The following is a 15,693-nucleotide window of genomic DNA, read 5'->3' as shown; positions in this document are numbered from 1 at the left end:
CATTTTGGGACACTAAGGGGCAATTTAGCCTGGCCAATTACCCTAACCTACACATCGTTGGACACTGAGGGGCAATTTACCATGACCAATCCACCTAACCTACACATCTTTGGACAATAAGGGGCAATTTAGCATGGCCAATCACATCTTTGGACACTAAGGGGCATTTTACCACGGCCAATCCCCCTTGCCTAAACACCTTTGAACACTAAGGGGGAACATAGGATGGTCAATCCACCTAATGTACACATCTTTGGACACCAAGGGGCAATTTAGCACGGTCAATCACATCTTTGGACACTAAGGGGCATTTTACCATGGCCGAACCCCCTCGCGTAAACACCTTTGGACACTAAGGGGGAACGTAGGATGGTCAATCCACCTAATGTACACATCTTTGGACACTAAGGGGCAATTTGGCATGGCCAACCCACCCAGTGATTTGTCTCCAGGTTGGCGCACAAGCAGCATCCTGGGGGACTGATCTTCAATCCCTGGGAGAGTGTGAGTAAGCACAGTAAGAAGTCTAACCACACCAGGTTAAATTCCAACAGGTTTATTTGGTAGCAAAAGCCACTAGTTTTCGGAACAGGCTGTTCCTTCGTCAGGTGGGTCAGACTCCTCATAATGCCCCTCATAATTTTAGAAACTTCTATAAAGTCGGCGCCTCAGCCTTCCCAGTTTATTCATTCTCTCCTCATAGCTAATACCCTCCATACCAGAGTAAGAGTGTGAGTAAGGCAATTCTTTGGAAGTGGGTCGTGGCATCCATCCCTAAGATGTCCTCCTCCTCACGCGCTCCAACCATTGCTCACCTTACCTTAGCCTCCAGAGCGTCCGCGTGGGCAACTGACAGTTGGAGCCGGGGGGAGGCGGGGCTGGTGGGCGAACGCCATGACGCGTAGGGCGGGGCGGGTCAGGATGTGACGTCATGACGTTCACCCCCCTCCCCCCACTTCCAGTTGGGTTCGGTTTGCGAAGGAGCGGACCGAAGAGAGAGAGTGAGAGGGCAATACACAGAACAGGCAGGCAGGGAGGGAAGGTGCTCGGTCCGGTACTTGCTGGTAAGCGGCACCTTTTATCCCCCTCCCCCCCCCCCTATATATATATATATATGCACACAAATTCCAGCCAAAACCCCATTAATTTCCAGGTTAATTCGAGGTGTGTTTTTGAAGGAAGGAGACATGGAGAGGGACAGAAATAAAAAGGGATTTCTCTTAAAATGGACGGTTTTTTTTGTGTGTGAGAGAGAGACTGCTGAGTGAAATCTGCGGCTGGGTTGCGGCAGGGCTGATCCCCCTCCCCTCCCCCCCCCCCTTTTCCAACTTGACTAATTAATTAATGGTTGAAGGGGGGAGAGAGAAGGGTTGCGGAGATTTATTTGTTTACTGGGATTGTTCCCGTGTGTGTGTGTGTTGGGGGAGAAAAATAACTATAATAAAATAAAATGGAGGTTTGCTGAGTTTGGCTGGCTGGCGCAGGAGCTTTACTTGGTCACTGACTCTCCATTCCCAGAGAGAAGATGAAGAGCTTTTTCTCCACCTCAGGAATGCAGTGAGGCGCGCAAATGCTCGCATTTTTTCCTTTTTTAAAACAAAAAGCAATGAATTTACACTTTTTTAAAAATTTCAACTAATTTTTCATTTTTAAAAAAATGTTAACTTTTTTAAAAAGAGAATTCAACTATTTAAAAAAATATTCTTTTCCACTCATTTAAGGCAGTAAGCTATTTCTTTCTCCACTATAGTACATGTTCTCTTCAACACCCCCCTTCCCTCTTCTCTCTGGCAAATGTTCTCTTCTCTTCCCCCTCATTCCTTATTCTGCCAAATGTTCTCCTGTTCCCCTCTTTCCTTTTCCCTCTGGCAAATGTTATCTTCTCTCTCCCTCCCCTCTGGCAAATGTTCTCTTCTCTTTCCCTCCCCCCTCTTTTTCCCTTTCTCTCTGTCTCCCTAGCAAGTCCAGCGAGAAGGGATAGTTGTATAATTTTTTTCTGTTTTATTTTAAAATGGACGTTGTTAGCTTACTTACAGACGCATGGTTGCATCTAATTAAAGTAAAAAGGCGATTCAACCAGTCCAGCGTCGATGAATGAATAGCTGCTGATCGGTCGGTCGGTTTGTTGGAATTGTTTTCTTTGTGATAGCTACAATATTTTTCTCCCCTCCTTCCCCCCCCCCCCCCCCCCCAATAAAAAAGCTACCTATGTGAAAATGGTCGGGATCCTTCTACTGAAACCCAGCTCTGCAGATGCATAACCATGTTTGGTTTTTTTTTAAAAGCTAAAATATATTGTCATTTTTAACATGAATGTTGTTGCATATAATCGTGTGGATTGATTGTAGAGGGGTGCCAGCACTTTCAAAATCCTCATTCCTGCTGTTTTGGCAGCATGATACGAATGCTCAAAATGGACGGGTTATGGCTGCTGCTTGTAAGAACTGAAAGACATTAAAATCTGATCGTTTTATGAACGATGTCAGTTATATTTTTGTGCCTCTGCCATTTGGTGCATTTAGTAGTTTCCCGCTAATTTGTCCCTTATTTAAGCATTGGGAATAGCTTTCCTAAACTCAAGAGACAGTTTGCATTGATCTTTCGATTCTCTTGGGTCTGAAAATTCCTTCAGTCCCCCCCCCCCCTTTCTCTGATGCAACTGCGTTAACTCGCACGTCAATCCGTTTTGTCTGAGTGTATATATACATGCATCGAAATGACACAAGTTTACCCCTAGTTTCTATTGTATAGATGCCTACTCGTTTCAAATGGAAGAAATTGACTTGGAATTTTTTTAGTCAGAGGAGGCTGCCGGAGAGGTTCTTTTGGCCTTGGTGTACTGTATATCCACTGTGTATGCAATGCCGCTGCCGGGCTTGGCACATTTACCATGCAATTTTTTTTTGCTTGGCCGTGGCTTTAATAAATGCGCTCACTTATTGATTCTGTATTTGAGTTGTCTGCCAAAATGATATTTTATTAAACAGATGTGAAGCTATTTGCTTCAATAAATTAATTTTTTGCTGCTGGTGATTTTCTTGCATCAATTAGATTTTTTTTAAGTGTACAAGAACGGCCTGTAGGGATTTTATGATTCTATTCCACAAGCTGCTGTATCTACCTTTGTATCCACACGGTTTGTTTTGGTCCGCTGGCCTCATTTTGTATACATCTGATTAAGAAGACAAATGGAATTTTGTCCTTCATTGCTAGAGGGATGGAGTTTAAAAACAGGGAGCTTTTGTTGCAGCTGTATAAGGTGCTGGTGAGGCCACACCTGGAGTACTGTACAGTTTTGGTCTCCTTACTTGAGAAAGGACATACCAGCACTGGAGGAGGTGCAGAGGAGATTCACTAGGTTGATTCCGGAGTTGAGAGGATTGGCTTATGAGGACAGACTGAGTAGACTGGGACTATACTCATTGGAATTTAGAAGAATGAGGGGATACCTTATAGAATCATATAAGATTATGAAGGGAATAGATAAGATAAGAGAAGCAGGGAGGTTGTTTACGCTGGCAAGTGAAACTAGAACTAGGGGGCATGGCCTCAAAATAAGGGGAAGCAGATTTAGGACTGAGTTGAGGAGGGACTTCATCATCCAAAGGGTTGTGAATCTGTGGAGTTCCAGTGAAGCAGTTGAGGCTCCCTCATTGAATCTTTTTAAGACAAGGGTAGATAAATTTTTGAACAGTAAAGGAATTAAGGGTTACGGTGAGTGGGCAGGTAAATGGAGCTGAGTCCACAAAGATCAGCAATGATGTTATTGAATGGCGGAACAGGCTTGAGGGGCCAGATGGCCTACTCCTAGTTCTTATGTTCTTAATATAGAACTTGCAGCATGAAAATGTAGATTGTCAGCTCTGTGGCTTGTCAGTTTTTTAAGATGGGGAGATGAGGCATGCACTATGACGATGGAACAGACTGATGCACTCAGATAGCACTTGCAGATACGACCAGCATTCTGAGAGATATTCATTGTTGCTCGAGTAAATGCTATCCATATTCTCTACCCTTCATCTAATTGTTGCAATTGGCCCATGCCTTAATCTGTAATTAATTGAATTTCGTGCATATTGCATTTCCCTTGAACATTTTTACACCATGGTAGTTAGAAGAGGGGAATGGTCAGTGTAACACTCATACAGATTTAAATTTGTTTATAGAATCAGAATTCTTTTTTGAACTAGTAGTTTTTAGTTTCACTGCAGGGTTCTCTGGGGTATGCTCTCGCTATCTGGGACAATTTAACATGTTGAAAACCTGACTTTTGAATCTAGCTCTTTAGTACCACAGATCAGACAGACATCAGCATGGTTGGTCTCTGACTAAAGGTCAGTATAATAAAAACAGTCGGATTTTGTTGCTTGGCTTGTCCTAGGCTTAGCTGGACACTCCTGTAGCTCTGAACTGAATGTTCCAACCTACATGGTTAATGTTCCATATCAAGAATGGGAGTGTTGGGTTGAATCTCAAGTTTTGACCGGAATAGAATCTGAACTACATTCGTTGAGAACTTAATATTATGAATGATATTTTTTGAAATTGGCAACATATAATAATGTACCCAGTTCTGTGTATACCTTTCCAATATTTGTATGCTCAGTTATCTGCATTATTTTAAAATTCCAATGTCACTCCTAACTGATCATAATATCCAAAGAATATTTAAGACCCCAACAGGCTACTTTAGGGTTAGAGAAGTTAGGATTATTGCCTTCATTGCATGTTTTCATAAGTAGAGCAGTGTAAGTGTAGATTGGTGAAGTTGAGTGTGTGTTATCTGCATCCGGAATTATGTAAGTAATTAAAATTGGGTGGGTACCACTACGGGTAACAGTAAAATCCATAATTAAATTAATTATTAAAATTGGGAGTCATATTGTAATTTGGTTAAATATTTATAACATTTTAACTGCTTGATCAGTAAATCCAGCTCCCGACATCAGATGTGCTGGCTTGCTTATTTTCAGTGCCATCCTCAGTACCACTTGCTATGGGCTGTGCAACAGAGTTACTAGAGCGACCTTTATCTCAAATTACCTGTTTAGTGGGGATTGGTTCGATATGGTTGTTCTTGCACAAGTGTGTAAATGCATGTGACTTGGTGTGCTGGCGAGCTTCCTTTTAAAATTTTATAAGAAGAATTTCATAAAAGTAGTTATGTTTACCTTTTAACTCCTAGAAACGTGTATTAAAGGGTCATGGTTTGATTGTAAGGCTTGACCTTTTAAATTTGTTCTCAAGACTGATGTGGTTGCTCAGGCGTGTTCTCAACTGAGATTTCATTATCTGGATGCTTTGGGTCTGCTTTAATCCAGTGCTCAAACTGGGGGGAAAAAATGAACACTGATTTGAGAAAATAGTTGTATTCTGTAGTTCAGGGAGTTCTAAATCAAATGAGATGAAATGAAGCTTTACTGATGTGTTGGATAAATAGCCTACCTGAGAACGTGTTTTAATGTTATCCATGTGGATCAAAGACACCTGAGGCTCAACATTAATGTTGAAGCTACAGATGCTGAACTAAACCCAGATAAGGGTACGGTCATGATTCTTGGTGTGTCCAGCTAGGGAAGCTATTGGAGCTCAGTCTCCAGGTCCCCCCCATGCATTTGGGAGCAAGGAGGAAATATTTATTGGACATTCCCAATTCTGATTTGTTGGAAAGCATATATACATTGGTGTCCACTGAGAAACGAATCTGGCATATAAAGAGGCATATTTAAGATATTTCCCAATGTATTTACATCTGCACAGACATGATGGACCAAATGGCCCATTATAAATATGCAGAACTTTTAGTTGTACAGCTGAGAATGTACCAATGGAGTCAGAGTTTTGATATTTAGAAATACTGAATGGTGGAACATTTAATTTTGAAAGAAAAACAGACTTGCTTAGCTTATCAAAAGGACTGATGATCAGGAGACAAATGTGTGATGATGTCATTTGAGGAAGATAAGTGAATTCTCAGGAACAAATCTCAAGGCATTGTGTGTTTGAATGACAAAAAGATACTTCTAAACCTTGGATGACCATGTCCCAGTTTCATGTTAGGCACATGTTGTCTCTTTCCCTCACTGCTAACAAACATCAGGAATCTACCTATCAGCTAAACCTCTCATTCCAGTCTCATTCAGCTGAATCTGAGGTGTGTCGTTTGAAGTTCAAACCAGTGAAATACCTCAACAGAGTGCTGTGAAACTTGAGGACCTGTAGTCCATTGGTACCAAAGTCCAGGACCACACTACTCCCCTTCATTTTTGGGTAAGTACCAAATGTTGAACTCCACTATTACACTGACCAAACTGATACATGATATCTGTGGTTATGTTTCTACTCCAGTACACCAAGAAATAATCCACTGCTATGACTTGGTGTACTATCTCTCCATCCTTTTAATTTCTCTGCAGCCTTTTATTGAGTTAAACACATCATCCTCCCAGCTTGGGACCTCCCCTGCTTCCTTCCACTTTTACTCATTCCTTTATAGCGATACTGTTGTGAGCAAAGATTCCTCTCCACATTCCTTCACTCTTCTCTGGTGTTCCCTAATGATCTGTTTTTGGCCCATTCCTCTTTCTCATTTACATGTTGCCTTCTGGCAAAATTACTCAGACATAAAGTCAGCATATGCTGGGTCTCTGCCTCCGCCACCAACTTGGACAGAGAATTCCAGTCACTCTGTACCCTCTAAAAAATATTCTTCCTCATGACCCCTCTACACCTTCTGCCACTTATCTTGAATTTGTATCCCCTGCTTCTAGAATTCTCCACCAAGGGAAACAATTTTATCCTGTCCACTCTAACTCTTCCCCTCATAATTTTGTACACCTCAATCAAGTCACCCCTCAGCTGCCTTTGTTCCAAAGAAAATAACCCCAACCTATTCAATATCTCCTCATAGCTACACTTTTCTAGTCCTGGCAACATTCTTGTATATCCCCTCTGCATTCTCGCCGAAGCAATTGCGTCCTTCTGTAATGTGGTGACCAGAACTGCACACACTACACCAGTGTTTTATACAATTCCGACATTATATCCTTACCTCTGTCAGTGAAAGAGAGCATTCCATATCCCTTCTTTACAACCTTGACTACTTAAACTGCTGCCTTTAGGGACCTGTGTACTTGTACGTCAAGATCTTTCACTTAATCTGTCCCTCTTAGTATATTTCCATTTATTGTGGATTTCCTGTACCTGTTTGACCTCCCTAAATGCATTGCCTCACACTTTGTTAAAATCCATCTGCCACTTTACGCCCACTCCACCAACCCATCTATATCATTTAGGAGATTAAAGCTATCCTCTGCACTCCACAACTCAGCAACCCTTTGTTTCCTGTTACTCAGCCAACTTTTTATCCAGTTTGCCACATTACTCTGTATCATCACCCCCCCCCCCCCCCCCCCGAAGCTTTTACTTTTTTGACCAATCTTTGTCAAATGCCTTGCTAAAATCCATGCACACAACATCAGCTCACTATCTTCATCAGTCCTTGTCACTTCAAAGAATTCAATAAAATATGAGGCAAGACCTTCCTTTAACAAATCCATGCTGACCATCCCTGACTGGTCCATGCCTTTCTACACAACAGTTAATCCTATCTCTCAGGATTGATTTTACTCATGCCCACTGATGTAAGACTAACTGATCTATAATTGTTTGGCATTTCTTTCGATCCCTTTTTAAACAATATAACTACATTTACATTTCTCCAGTCCTCCAGTACCTCCCCTGTATCTAGTGAGGATTGGAAAATCATCCTCAGAGCATCTATTATCTCCTTCCTGACCACCTTCAGCAGCCTCGGAAACAATCCATCTGACCCTGGCAACTTATCAACTTTCAATGATTCCAACTCTTCGAGTACTTCCTCTCTCTTTATGATTATCCCGTTCAATATCAGTATTCCTCCTGGACTGCTATATCTGCATCATTCTTTTCCTTTCTAAACATGGAGGCAAAATATTCATTTGAAACCCTTCTCACAGCATCTGCAGACAAGTTCCCTCCTTCAACTCTGATAGATCCCACTTTTTCCTTAACTTTTTACAATTAATATATTGGTAAAACATCTTTGGGCTTTCTTAACCTTGCTAATCTTTTTTCATGCCCTCTTTGATTTCCTTGTATCCATTTTTACTTCACACCTGCACCCCCCATATTCATCTGGGCTATCTGCAGTGCTTAGTTCTTTGTGCTCATTGCACGCTTTCTTTTTCTGTTTGTCCTTCCCCAGTATTCCTCCAGACAACCGCGAGGGGGTCTAGGTTTGACAGTACCACTCATTTTTAGAGGGGACATTTCTATTTTGTACATTAAGGATCTTGCTTTCCTAGTCCTTCCCACTGATTTTCCACTGATTTATCTTCTAGCAGTGCTGTGCTCCACCTTGCCAAGTCCCTTCTCATTCCTGAAAAAGTTCAAAACTCTTACTCCTGCTTTATCTCTGTCCTTTTCCATTGTAACGCTAAAGCTAACTGAATTGTGATCACTATCCCCAATATGCTCAGCAACTGTTACTTCACCCGCTTGCTCTTCTTTGTTCCCAAGATTAGAATTGCATTTCCTCTCGTTGGGTTTGTCACTAATTAGTTGAAAAAGTTTTCCTGGACACACTGCATTAATTTTTCAACCTCATATTGTTTGAATCCCAGTTAATAGTAGGACAGTTAAAGTCTCCTACTGTTGTCCTCTTGTTCTTACAGGCAAAAATTTGCCTCCATATACTTTTATCTCCCTTCCCCAATTTGGGGCCAGTAGTGTGATTGCCCCTTTCTTCTTTCTAAGCTCAACACAAAAAGCCTCGTTTGTTGATCTGTTTGGTATATCACCTCTTCTAACAACAGGAATTGATTCTTTAACCATTAGTGCTATTCCCCCTCCTTTTTTATCTCCCACTCTGTCGTGTCTGAAGATTGTATAACCGGGGATATTGAGCTGCCAATTTTGCTCCTACTTTAGCCAGGTTCTTGTTATAGCAATGTCATCCTGCTGCCATGTGTCTACCTGTGCCCTTAACTCATCTACCTTTTGTAATACTCCTTGCATTGAAGTATAAACAGCATTTAACCCTGTCCGTTTCTCTTGCTTGATACTTTTTAAACTTTGCTTCTATTGCTACATCTTCTCCATCACTAGCTAATGTTCTACCTCCATTTTCCTGATCTGAATCTGACCTCCTGATCCTACTCCTGGGTTCCCATTCCCCTGCCACACTAGTTTAAATACTCCCCAGTAGAACTTGCAAAAGCCCCTGCAAGGACATTGGTCCCAACTCCCTGTCTGGGTGTAGTCAGTCCGCTTTATACAGGTTCCACCTTCCCCAGAACTGGTCGCAGTTCCTCAAGAAAATGAATCCATCTTGGCTACACCATTTCTCCAGCCACATTCATTTGGTCTATCCTCTTATTCCTGCTCTCGCTGGCATGTAGAACTTAAAGTAATCCTGAATACTGTATTTGAGGTCCTGCATTTTAATTTATCTTCTAACTTCCTGTACTCAGCTTATAGATTCTCATCCATTAGTTAACCTATGTCATTAGTACCAATGTGTACCACGACCACTGTCTGTTCACCTTCCCTCCCCAGAGTGCCCTGCAGCTTGCCTCTTTGAGCAGCAGAGCCAACCACAGTGCTGCTTTCCCCTGAGCAGCCCCACCTCCCCCTGCCAACAGTATCCAATATCCTTTTGAGGGGGCGGTGACCACAGGGGACTCCAACACTACCTTCCTGTGTCTTTTACTGCCCCTGATGGTCACCTGTTTCCTTTCTGTCTGTGTAATCCTTACCTTCGGTGTGACCACCTCACTAAATGTGCTATCCACAACTTGCTCAGTATCGCAGGTGCTCCACAGTGAGTCCATCTGCAGCTCCAGCTCCAAAGTCCAGTCAGCTAACAGCTGCATTTGGACGGACTTTCTACACACATGGTCATCAGCATCCCTCATTTCCCACATTGTGCAGGAGGAGCATATCATGGATCTGATGTTTTCTGTCATGACATCCCTCTCGATTAAGCTAGTTATTCCCTTTTTAAAAACTTGTTAGCTAGGGGCCTTAATAATATTAATTAGGAACCTTGTTTCTTACCACTTAACACTTCAATTATAATTGTACAGCACTATAGTTTTTTTTAGATCCTATCTCCCCCTATTATGTATTAAGCAATGAATTGCTTTAGTGGATTGGAAATACCAGGACTTCCTTGCCAATCAGCTGCTTTGGTTGGTCCCACATTATTTTCTGGTGTTTGTTGACTGCTCTTCCTCCTATTGAGCACTAGGTCCTCTGCAATCTCCTCCTCGGTTATGGTGACCAAGCCGAATTTTTCCAGATACTTCTCAGTGACCTGGGATAAGAGGAGCATTTTCAGGATGGCAGCCTGTAACTAGTGGAATGCACAGCGCACAGATTTGGGGGTTCTTGTGCATAAATCACAAGGCTAGCAGGTAGATGGGAAGGCAAATGGGATGTTGGTCCACACTAGTTAGACCACACCTAGAATACTGTGAACAATTTTGGTCCCCTTTTCTCAGATATACTGGCATTGGGGGCAGTCCAGAGAAGGTTGACTCGGGTGTAGAGGGATTTTCTTAGGAGAGGTTGAGTAGGTTGGACCTATGCTCAGTGGGGCTTAGAATGAAAGGCGACCTTATTAAGACACACCGGATTCTCTGGGGCTTGGCAGGGTAATTGTTGAGAGTTGTTTCCCCTTGTGGGAAGACCTAGGACCAGAGGACATAATTTCAGGGTAAAGAGTGCTCATTTAAGACAGTGATGTGGAGAAATTTCTTCTCTCCAAGGGTAGTGAATCTGTGGAATTCATTACCGCCGAGGCTGGGTTGTTAAGTATGTTCAGCGCTGAGATGGACAAGATTTCTAACCAGTAAGGGAATCAAGGGTTATGGGGATAAGGTGGGGAAGTGGAGTTGAGGATGATTAGATCAGTCATGATCCCATTGAATGGGGAGCAGACTAGTTGGGCTGAATGGCCTACTTCTATGTCTTATGGTTTAGCCAAGATCTTCACTTTATTCTATAAATAATTGACTGTTTGCCTCCTGGCATGAAAGTATTGATTGTGTGCATAACACTCAGTAATCTGAATGGATTAAAATCTGTTGAATTCCTTATTCTAGTCCTAATACAATACCTTACCCCGAGCCCCAATAATGTAGGATTAGAACTAGTGTCTACAGGTGCTGGGCAAATACCCGGGAAGGGCATGAAAAAGCCCGTACTTCTGCAGTCTTGTAAAAATGTACTTACAAATCACTATTTCTTTTTTCAGACAAATTCTCACTTTATGGTTCTTACATTAAGGAACCAAGCACTAGAAATTCTTTCTAAACTAGCAGCAAGCAAATAAATCAAGGCTGTTGTCTTTAAATGTTTGCTCAGTTAATGTTGCTTGCTTCCAGTATTTTAGAAATGTGTAAAGTACTTTCATATATGTTCAGTAGAATGCATAGACTTTTTTCTCAAAGTAACAGGCTTTTAACTGTTGGCAATATAATTTTTTAACGTATGCTGTTTTGGTAAGTTGTAGTTTTTAATAACACAATACCGTATAAGGGCATGATCAGCTCTGTTTGGTGAAATTTTGCTGCTCATGACATTTTGGAGCAAGATTCTAATAAATACTCTTTTTTTGAGCAGCTTATGTGGCACTGAAGTTTTCCCAGTTGATATTAGAAAGGTACTGTTTTGCTTGATTAAGTTTAAGTTCAGGCAGATGGTGATTTTAAATCATTAAGGCTGGCTGTAATTTGCTAATCACTTTGTGGTTGAGTAATGCTAACCAATGAAGAGGAATAATTGTACGGTTTAGAAATCTGAAGTGAAAATATAAAATGGTAAATGAACAGGTCCAGCAGGTCAGTCAGCACATAAATGCTAGGTTATGTATGGCATTTGGTGAAGGGTACGTGTCCAAAATGCCACTATCTATTTAACTCGCCGTCCATAAAAATAATGAGAATTTCCAGCATTTTCTGGGCTCTTGTCCCAACACTGGTAGTTGTGCATTCAACCATCTCAGTCTGAAACATTAATCTTTTTCCTAAACCGTTGTCTTTCTGTTTTCTTCAAACCCTTCTCATTGATCATGTTGTACATTGCCCCCTTCCAATATCTCCTGCTTTTGATTTGTTAATTTTTACCTGATTATGCCAATGTGAGGCTTCTTGGAATGCTTTTCTACAAAGATATAATGCAAATACAACTTTATAAAATTTTTAGTTTATTGTAGTAACCTGGAAATAGACATTATATTCAGAACCAGTATTGTGAAATACTGATAAAAGCAAAATATGATGCTGGAATTTGAAACAAAAACAGAAATTGCTGGAAAATCTCAGCAGGTCTGACAGCATCTGTGGGGAGAGAATAGAGCCAACGTTTCGAGCTTAGATGATCCTTCATCAGGGCTCTGACAAAGGGTCACTGAGACTCGAAAAAATGGCTCTCCTCTCTCCCCACAGATGTTGTCAGACCTCCTGAGATTTTCCAGCATTTTCTGTTTTTGTTGTGAAATAGTGAATTGAGTGGCTGTTGCTGAGTAGCACTTTGGAAATTTGTTGTCAGTGTGGAAATTCAGTGTCATAGAAGGAAAGTTCTACCCAACATGTTTGTTCTTGAGCATCAAAGCATAGAACAGCAACAAGGTTGGGAAATGTTCATTTCAGATAGATTGATAAATAGTTGAAAGGCTATCGTTCACCTTTAAACTTTTTAAAGGTATCAACCTCTGCTTCAGTGGTAGCAATCTCACCTTGGAGGCAGATGGGTTTAAGATCATTTCTTACACTTAAATAGGTGATCTGACAGTGCAGAACCAACATTTATAGATTATTTGGTAATCGCTCATTTATTTTGTTGGGGCGTTGTGTAGATTGGTGTTGGTTAAGGGATAAATATTGGATGGGACACAGTTAACAGTTTGGACCTTGATCTAATGTATTACTTGTACGATAAACTCTCTAAATACTGTGCTGACCTATCAGCCTATTGTGGATTTGGGTCTGGAGTGGGGCTTGAATGAGTACGCCAGCGCGTGTAGATGTATTGATACTGAAATGTGATTTAAAAAAAATATATATAATTTTTTGCCAAAAAGATAGCTTGATTAAATTTGTTTTATAAGTTATCCAACTCTGTTAAATAAGTTTCGTTAGTGTCTGATTAATCTGATTATTAATCCATAAAATTGGGTATTTTAATAAACTAGCCATGAATGGGGGATATGGTATAGTCTTAGCATAATCTTACTGGGCTAGTAAAAATGTACCCTCTAATTTTCTTTTGGAATGTGGGGTAATTTATTTAGGGATGCGGCTAGATAAGTACTATTTAATAACTGAATTGAGTCCCATCTCTGTTATATGATGTATTTTAATCGGGGAAGACAATTGTGTTGAGGCACAGACGCCTTTTTCTGTGTCCTTATACTCAAGGTCAACAAACATCAAGTGAACTGGCAACCTGTTTTCATATTGTTACAACTTGGATGCATGCAAAAAGCAAACTGACAATCCCTCTGATTTTCCCAACTCTAATGATCTCTGTTCAATAATTGACCATGTGGTCAATTGCAGGTATCATCCTGCGCTTCCAGCTGTTATAAATGTTAAATTGATAGTTTTGTCATATGGACCTATTTCCTCTGCTGGGCGAATCAAGAACAAGGAAAAAATAATAACTGGAGCTAGGTTGGCTATTCAAAAGCACAATTGGGAAGCAGCCTTTCCGCACAAGCTAGTGTAAATCTGGGACTTGCTCCCAAAAGACTGAATGCTAGAACAATTGGAGTTTTCAGGCCAGTAATTTTAGGCGTACATATGAGTGGATATGGAACAATGGTGGTTGCATGGAGTTGAGGTGTCAATAAGGCCTGTTCCTAAATTATTGGCACTGTATTTGTGGTGTGTCACACTTGCCTATTGTGAATAAGATGTGGGTAGCAGTTTGTTAGATTGAGAAATGTAAGAATAATAGAAGATCAGTCTTGGGGAAAGATTTGGGGAAGGTGGAAGGGAGAAATGAGAGGGAGAGTTAGTAGGTATAGTAACTGAGATATGAATATGTTTTGAAGGAGGAATGGTGAGTATGGAAAATGATTGAGAATGCCTCTGCCCTCCTGCAGCAAAGGGAGGCTCATGCTGGGACAGTGAGCAAGCAACCACTCTTTACACTGTGTGGGGTATAATTTATGTAGCTTTGTATAGCTCATACACATTTTTGCCTCCATTTTAAAAGGTTACACAGTCTCAGGAGATGAAATTAGAGAATACACAGCTATATGCCTTTGATACAAGCTTCACACAGAGCATGTCTAACATATCTACCTTTATGAAGACCTAGCAGGATGATGGCATTTGAGTACTAATTCATTATTCAACATTTCCTTTTGCTGGTTAGTTGCCTAGGTGAATGCAGAAAGATTAAAGATCAGTCTTTTGTGTATAAAGGATCATTTCCTGAAATTAGAGGGTCAAGAGCTTGAACTGAACAATGGTATTTTGATGTACTGTACATTTTAAAAACATTGTTGTACATAGCTTAGAAAGAGGTGGGATGATGGTGATGAGAAAGCCACCCCAGGGTTTGAATACAAGGATGAAAAGAAAGAATTTATATTTATATATCCCCTTTTTGTGACATCAGGGTGTCCCAAAGCTCTTCATGACCAGTTAAATATTTTTGCAGTGTAGATGCCAAGTGAAGACTAGCAGCCAACTTGCACAATTAGGAATGAGAAAAACAACCAATAATCTGTTAATGTCGGTGGAGGGATAAATATTTGCCATGCTACTGGGAGAATTCTCCAGTTCTTCAGATAATGAGGTGGAATCTTTTGCATTTGCTCGAGAGGGCACACAAGGTTCTGGGCTTACTGTTTCATCCACAAGTTGACAACTCCACTGCCACATTCAACAATGATTTGTATAGCACCTTTAATGTAGTAAAACATTTAAAGCATTTTGTGGAGGCATTAAAAACAAAATATGATACCAAGCCACTAGGACAGATGACCAAAAACATGGTCATAGAGCTAGGTTTTGAGGAGCATCTTGAAGGAGGAAAGAGACTTGTATAAGGATGGAATTCCAGTGCTTAGGGCCTAGGCAGCTGAAGGCAAAACTGTTAATGGTGGAGCAATTAAATTCTAGGATGGTGGAGACAAGATTTCAAAGAGCACATGTATACCTGAATGTTGGAGGAGTTTAGATATAGGGTGGAGTGAGGCATGGAGGGCATTGAAAGCAAAAGTGAGAATTTTAACATTGAAGCGTTATTTTAACTGTGTGTAGGCCAACCAACGCAAGGATGATCAGTGAATGAGATTTAGTGAGAGTTAGTTCATGGGCAGTATAGTTTGGCTAACCAAGTTTACCAAGGGCAGAATGGAGGTGGCCCAGGAGTGCATTGGAATTGTAAGTCTATTTATTGATCACCGGGTATGGATTAGGGCTGCAATAGCAGATAAACTCATGCAGGGGGAGGAGTTGGGTGATATTGGAGGTGGAAACAGGCAGCCTTGGTGGCGTGGAAATGCGGTTGAAAGTTCATCTTGGGATTATATGTGGAAACCTAGATTGGACAGTCTGGTGGTTCAAGCTCAGACATTTGCCAGGGATAAAGATAGACCGGTGGCTATGGAGTAGAATTGTGTGATGGGGGCTG

General features: G+C 41.1%; 1 protein-coding gene across 8 annotated transcripts in view; it reads left to right on the top strand.

Moving 5' to 3' along the window:
* The first annotated feature begins 951 nt into the window (after nt 1–951).
* fam168a (family with sequence similarity 168 member A) overlaps nt 952–15,693 on the top strand; it is an 88,469-nt gene continuing 73,727 nt past the window's right edge. For 3 of the 8 annotated variants that reach the window (XM_078222351.1, XM_078222347.1, XM_078222352.1), the window contains exons 1-2: nt 952–1,064; nt 6,134–6,270. The gene's annotated coding sequence lies outside the window, so the exon portion shown is untranslated. Of the gene's footprint in view, nt 1,065–2,750; nt 2,820–6,133; nt 6,271–15,693 lie in introns of those variants that run through there. The other 5 variants (XM_078222345.1, XM_078222350.1, XM_078222346.1 and 2 more) reach the window with 3 other exon arrangements.

Source organism: Mustelus asterias, chromosome 10 (genome assembly GCF_964213995.1).
Source record: "Mustelus asterias chromosome 10, sMusAst1.hap1.1, whole genome shotgun sequence".
Taxonomy (NCBI): domain Eukaryota; kingdom Metazoa; phylum Chordata; class Chondrichthyes; order Carcharhiniformes; family Triakidae; genus Mustelus; species Mustelus asterias.
This window is presented reverse-complemented; position numbering and strand designations above follow the sequence as displayed.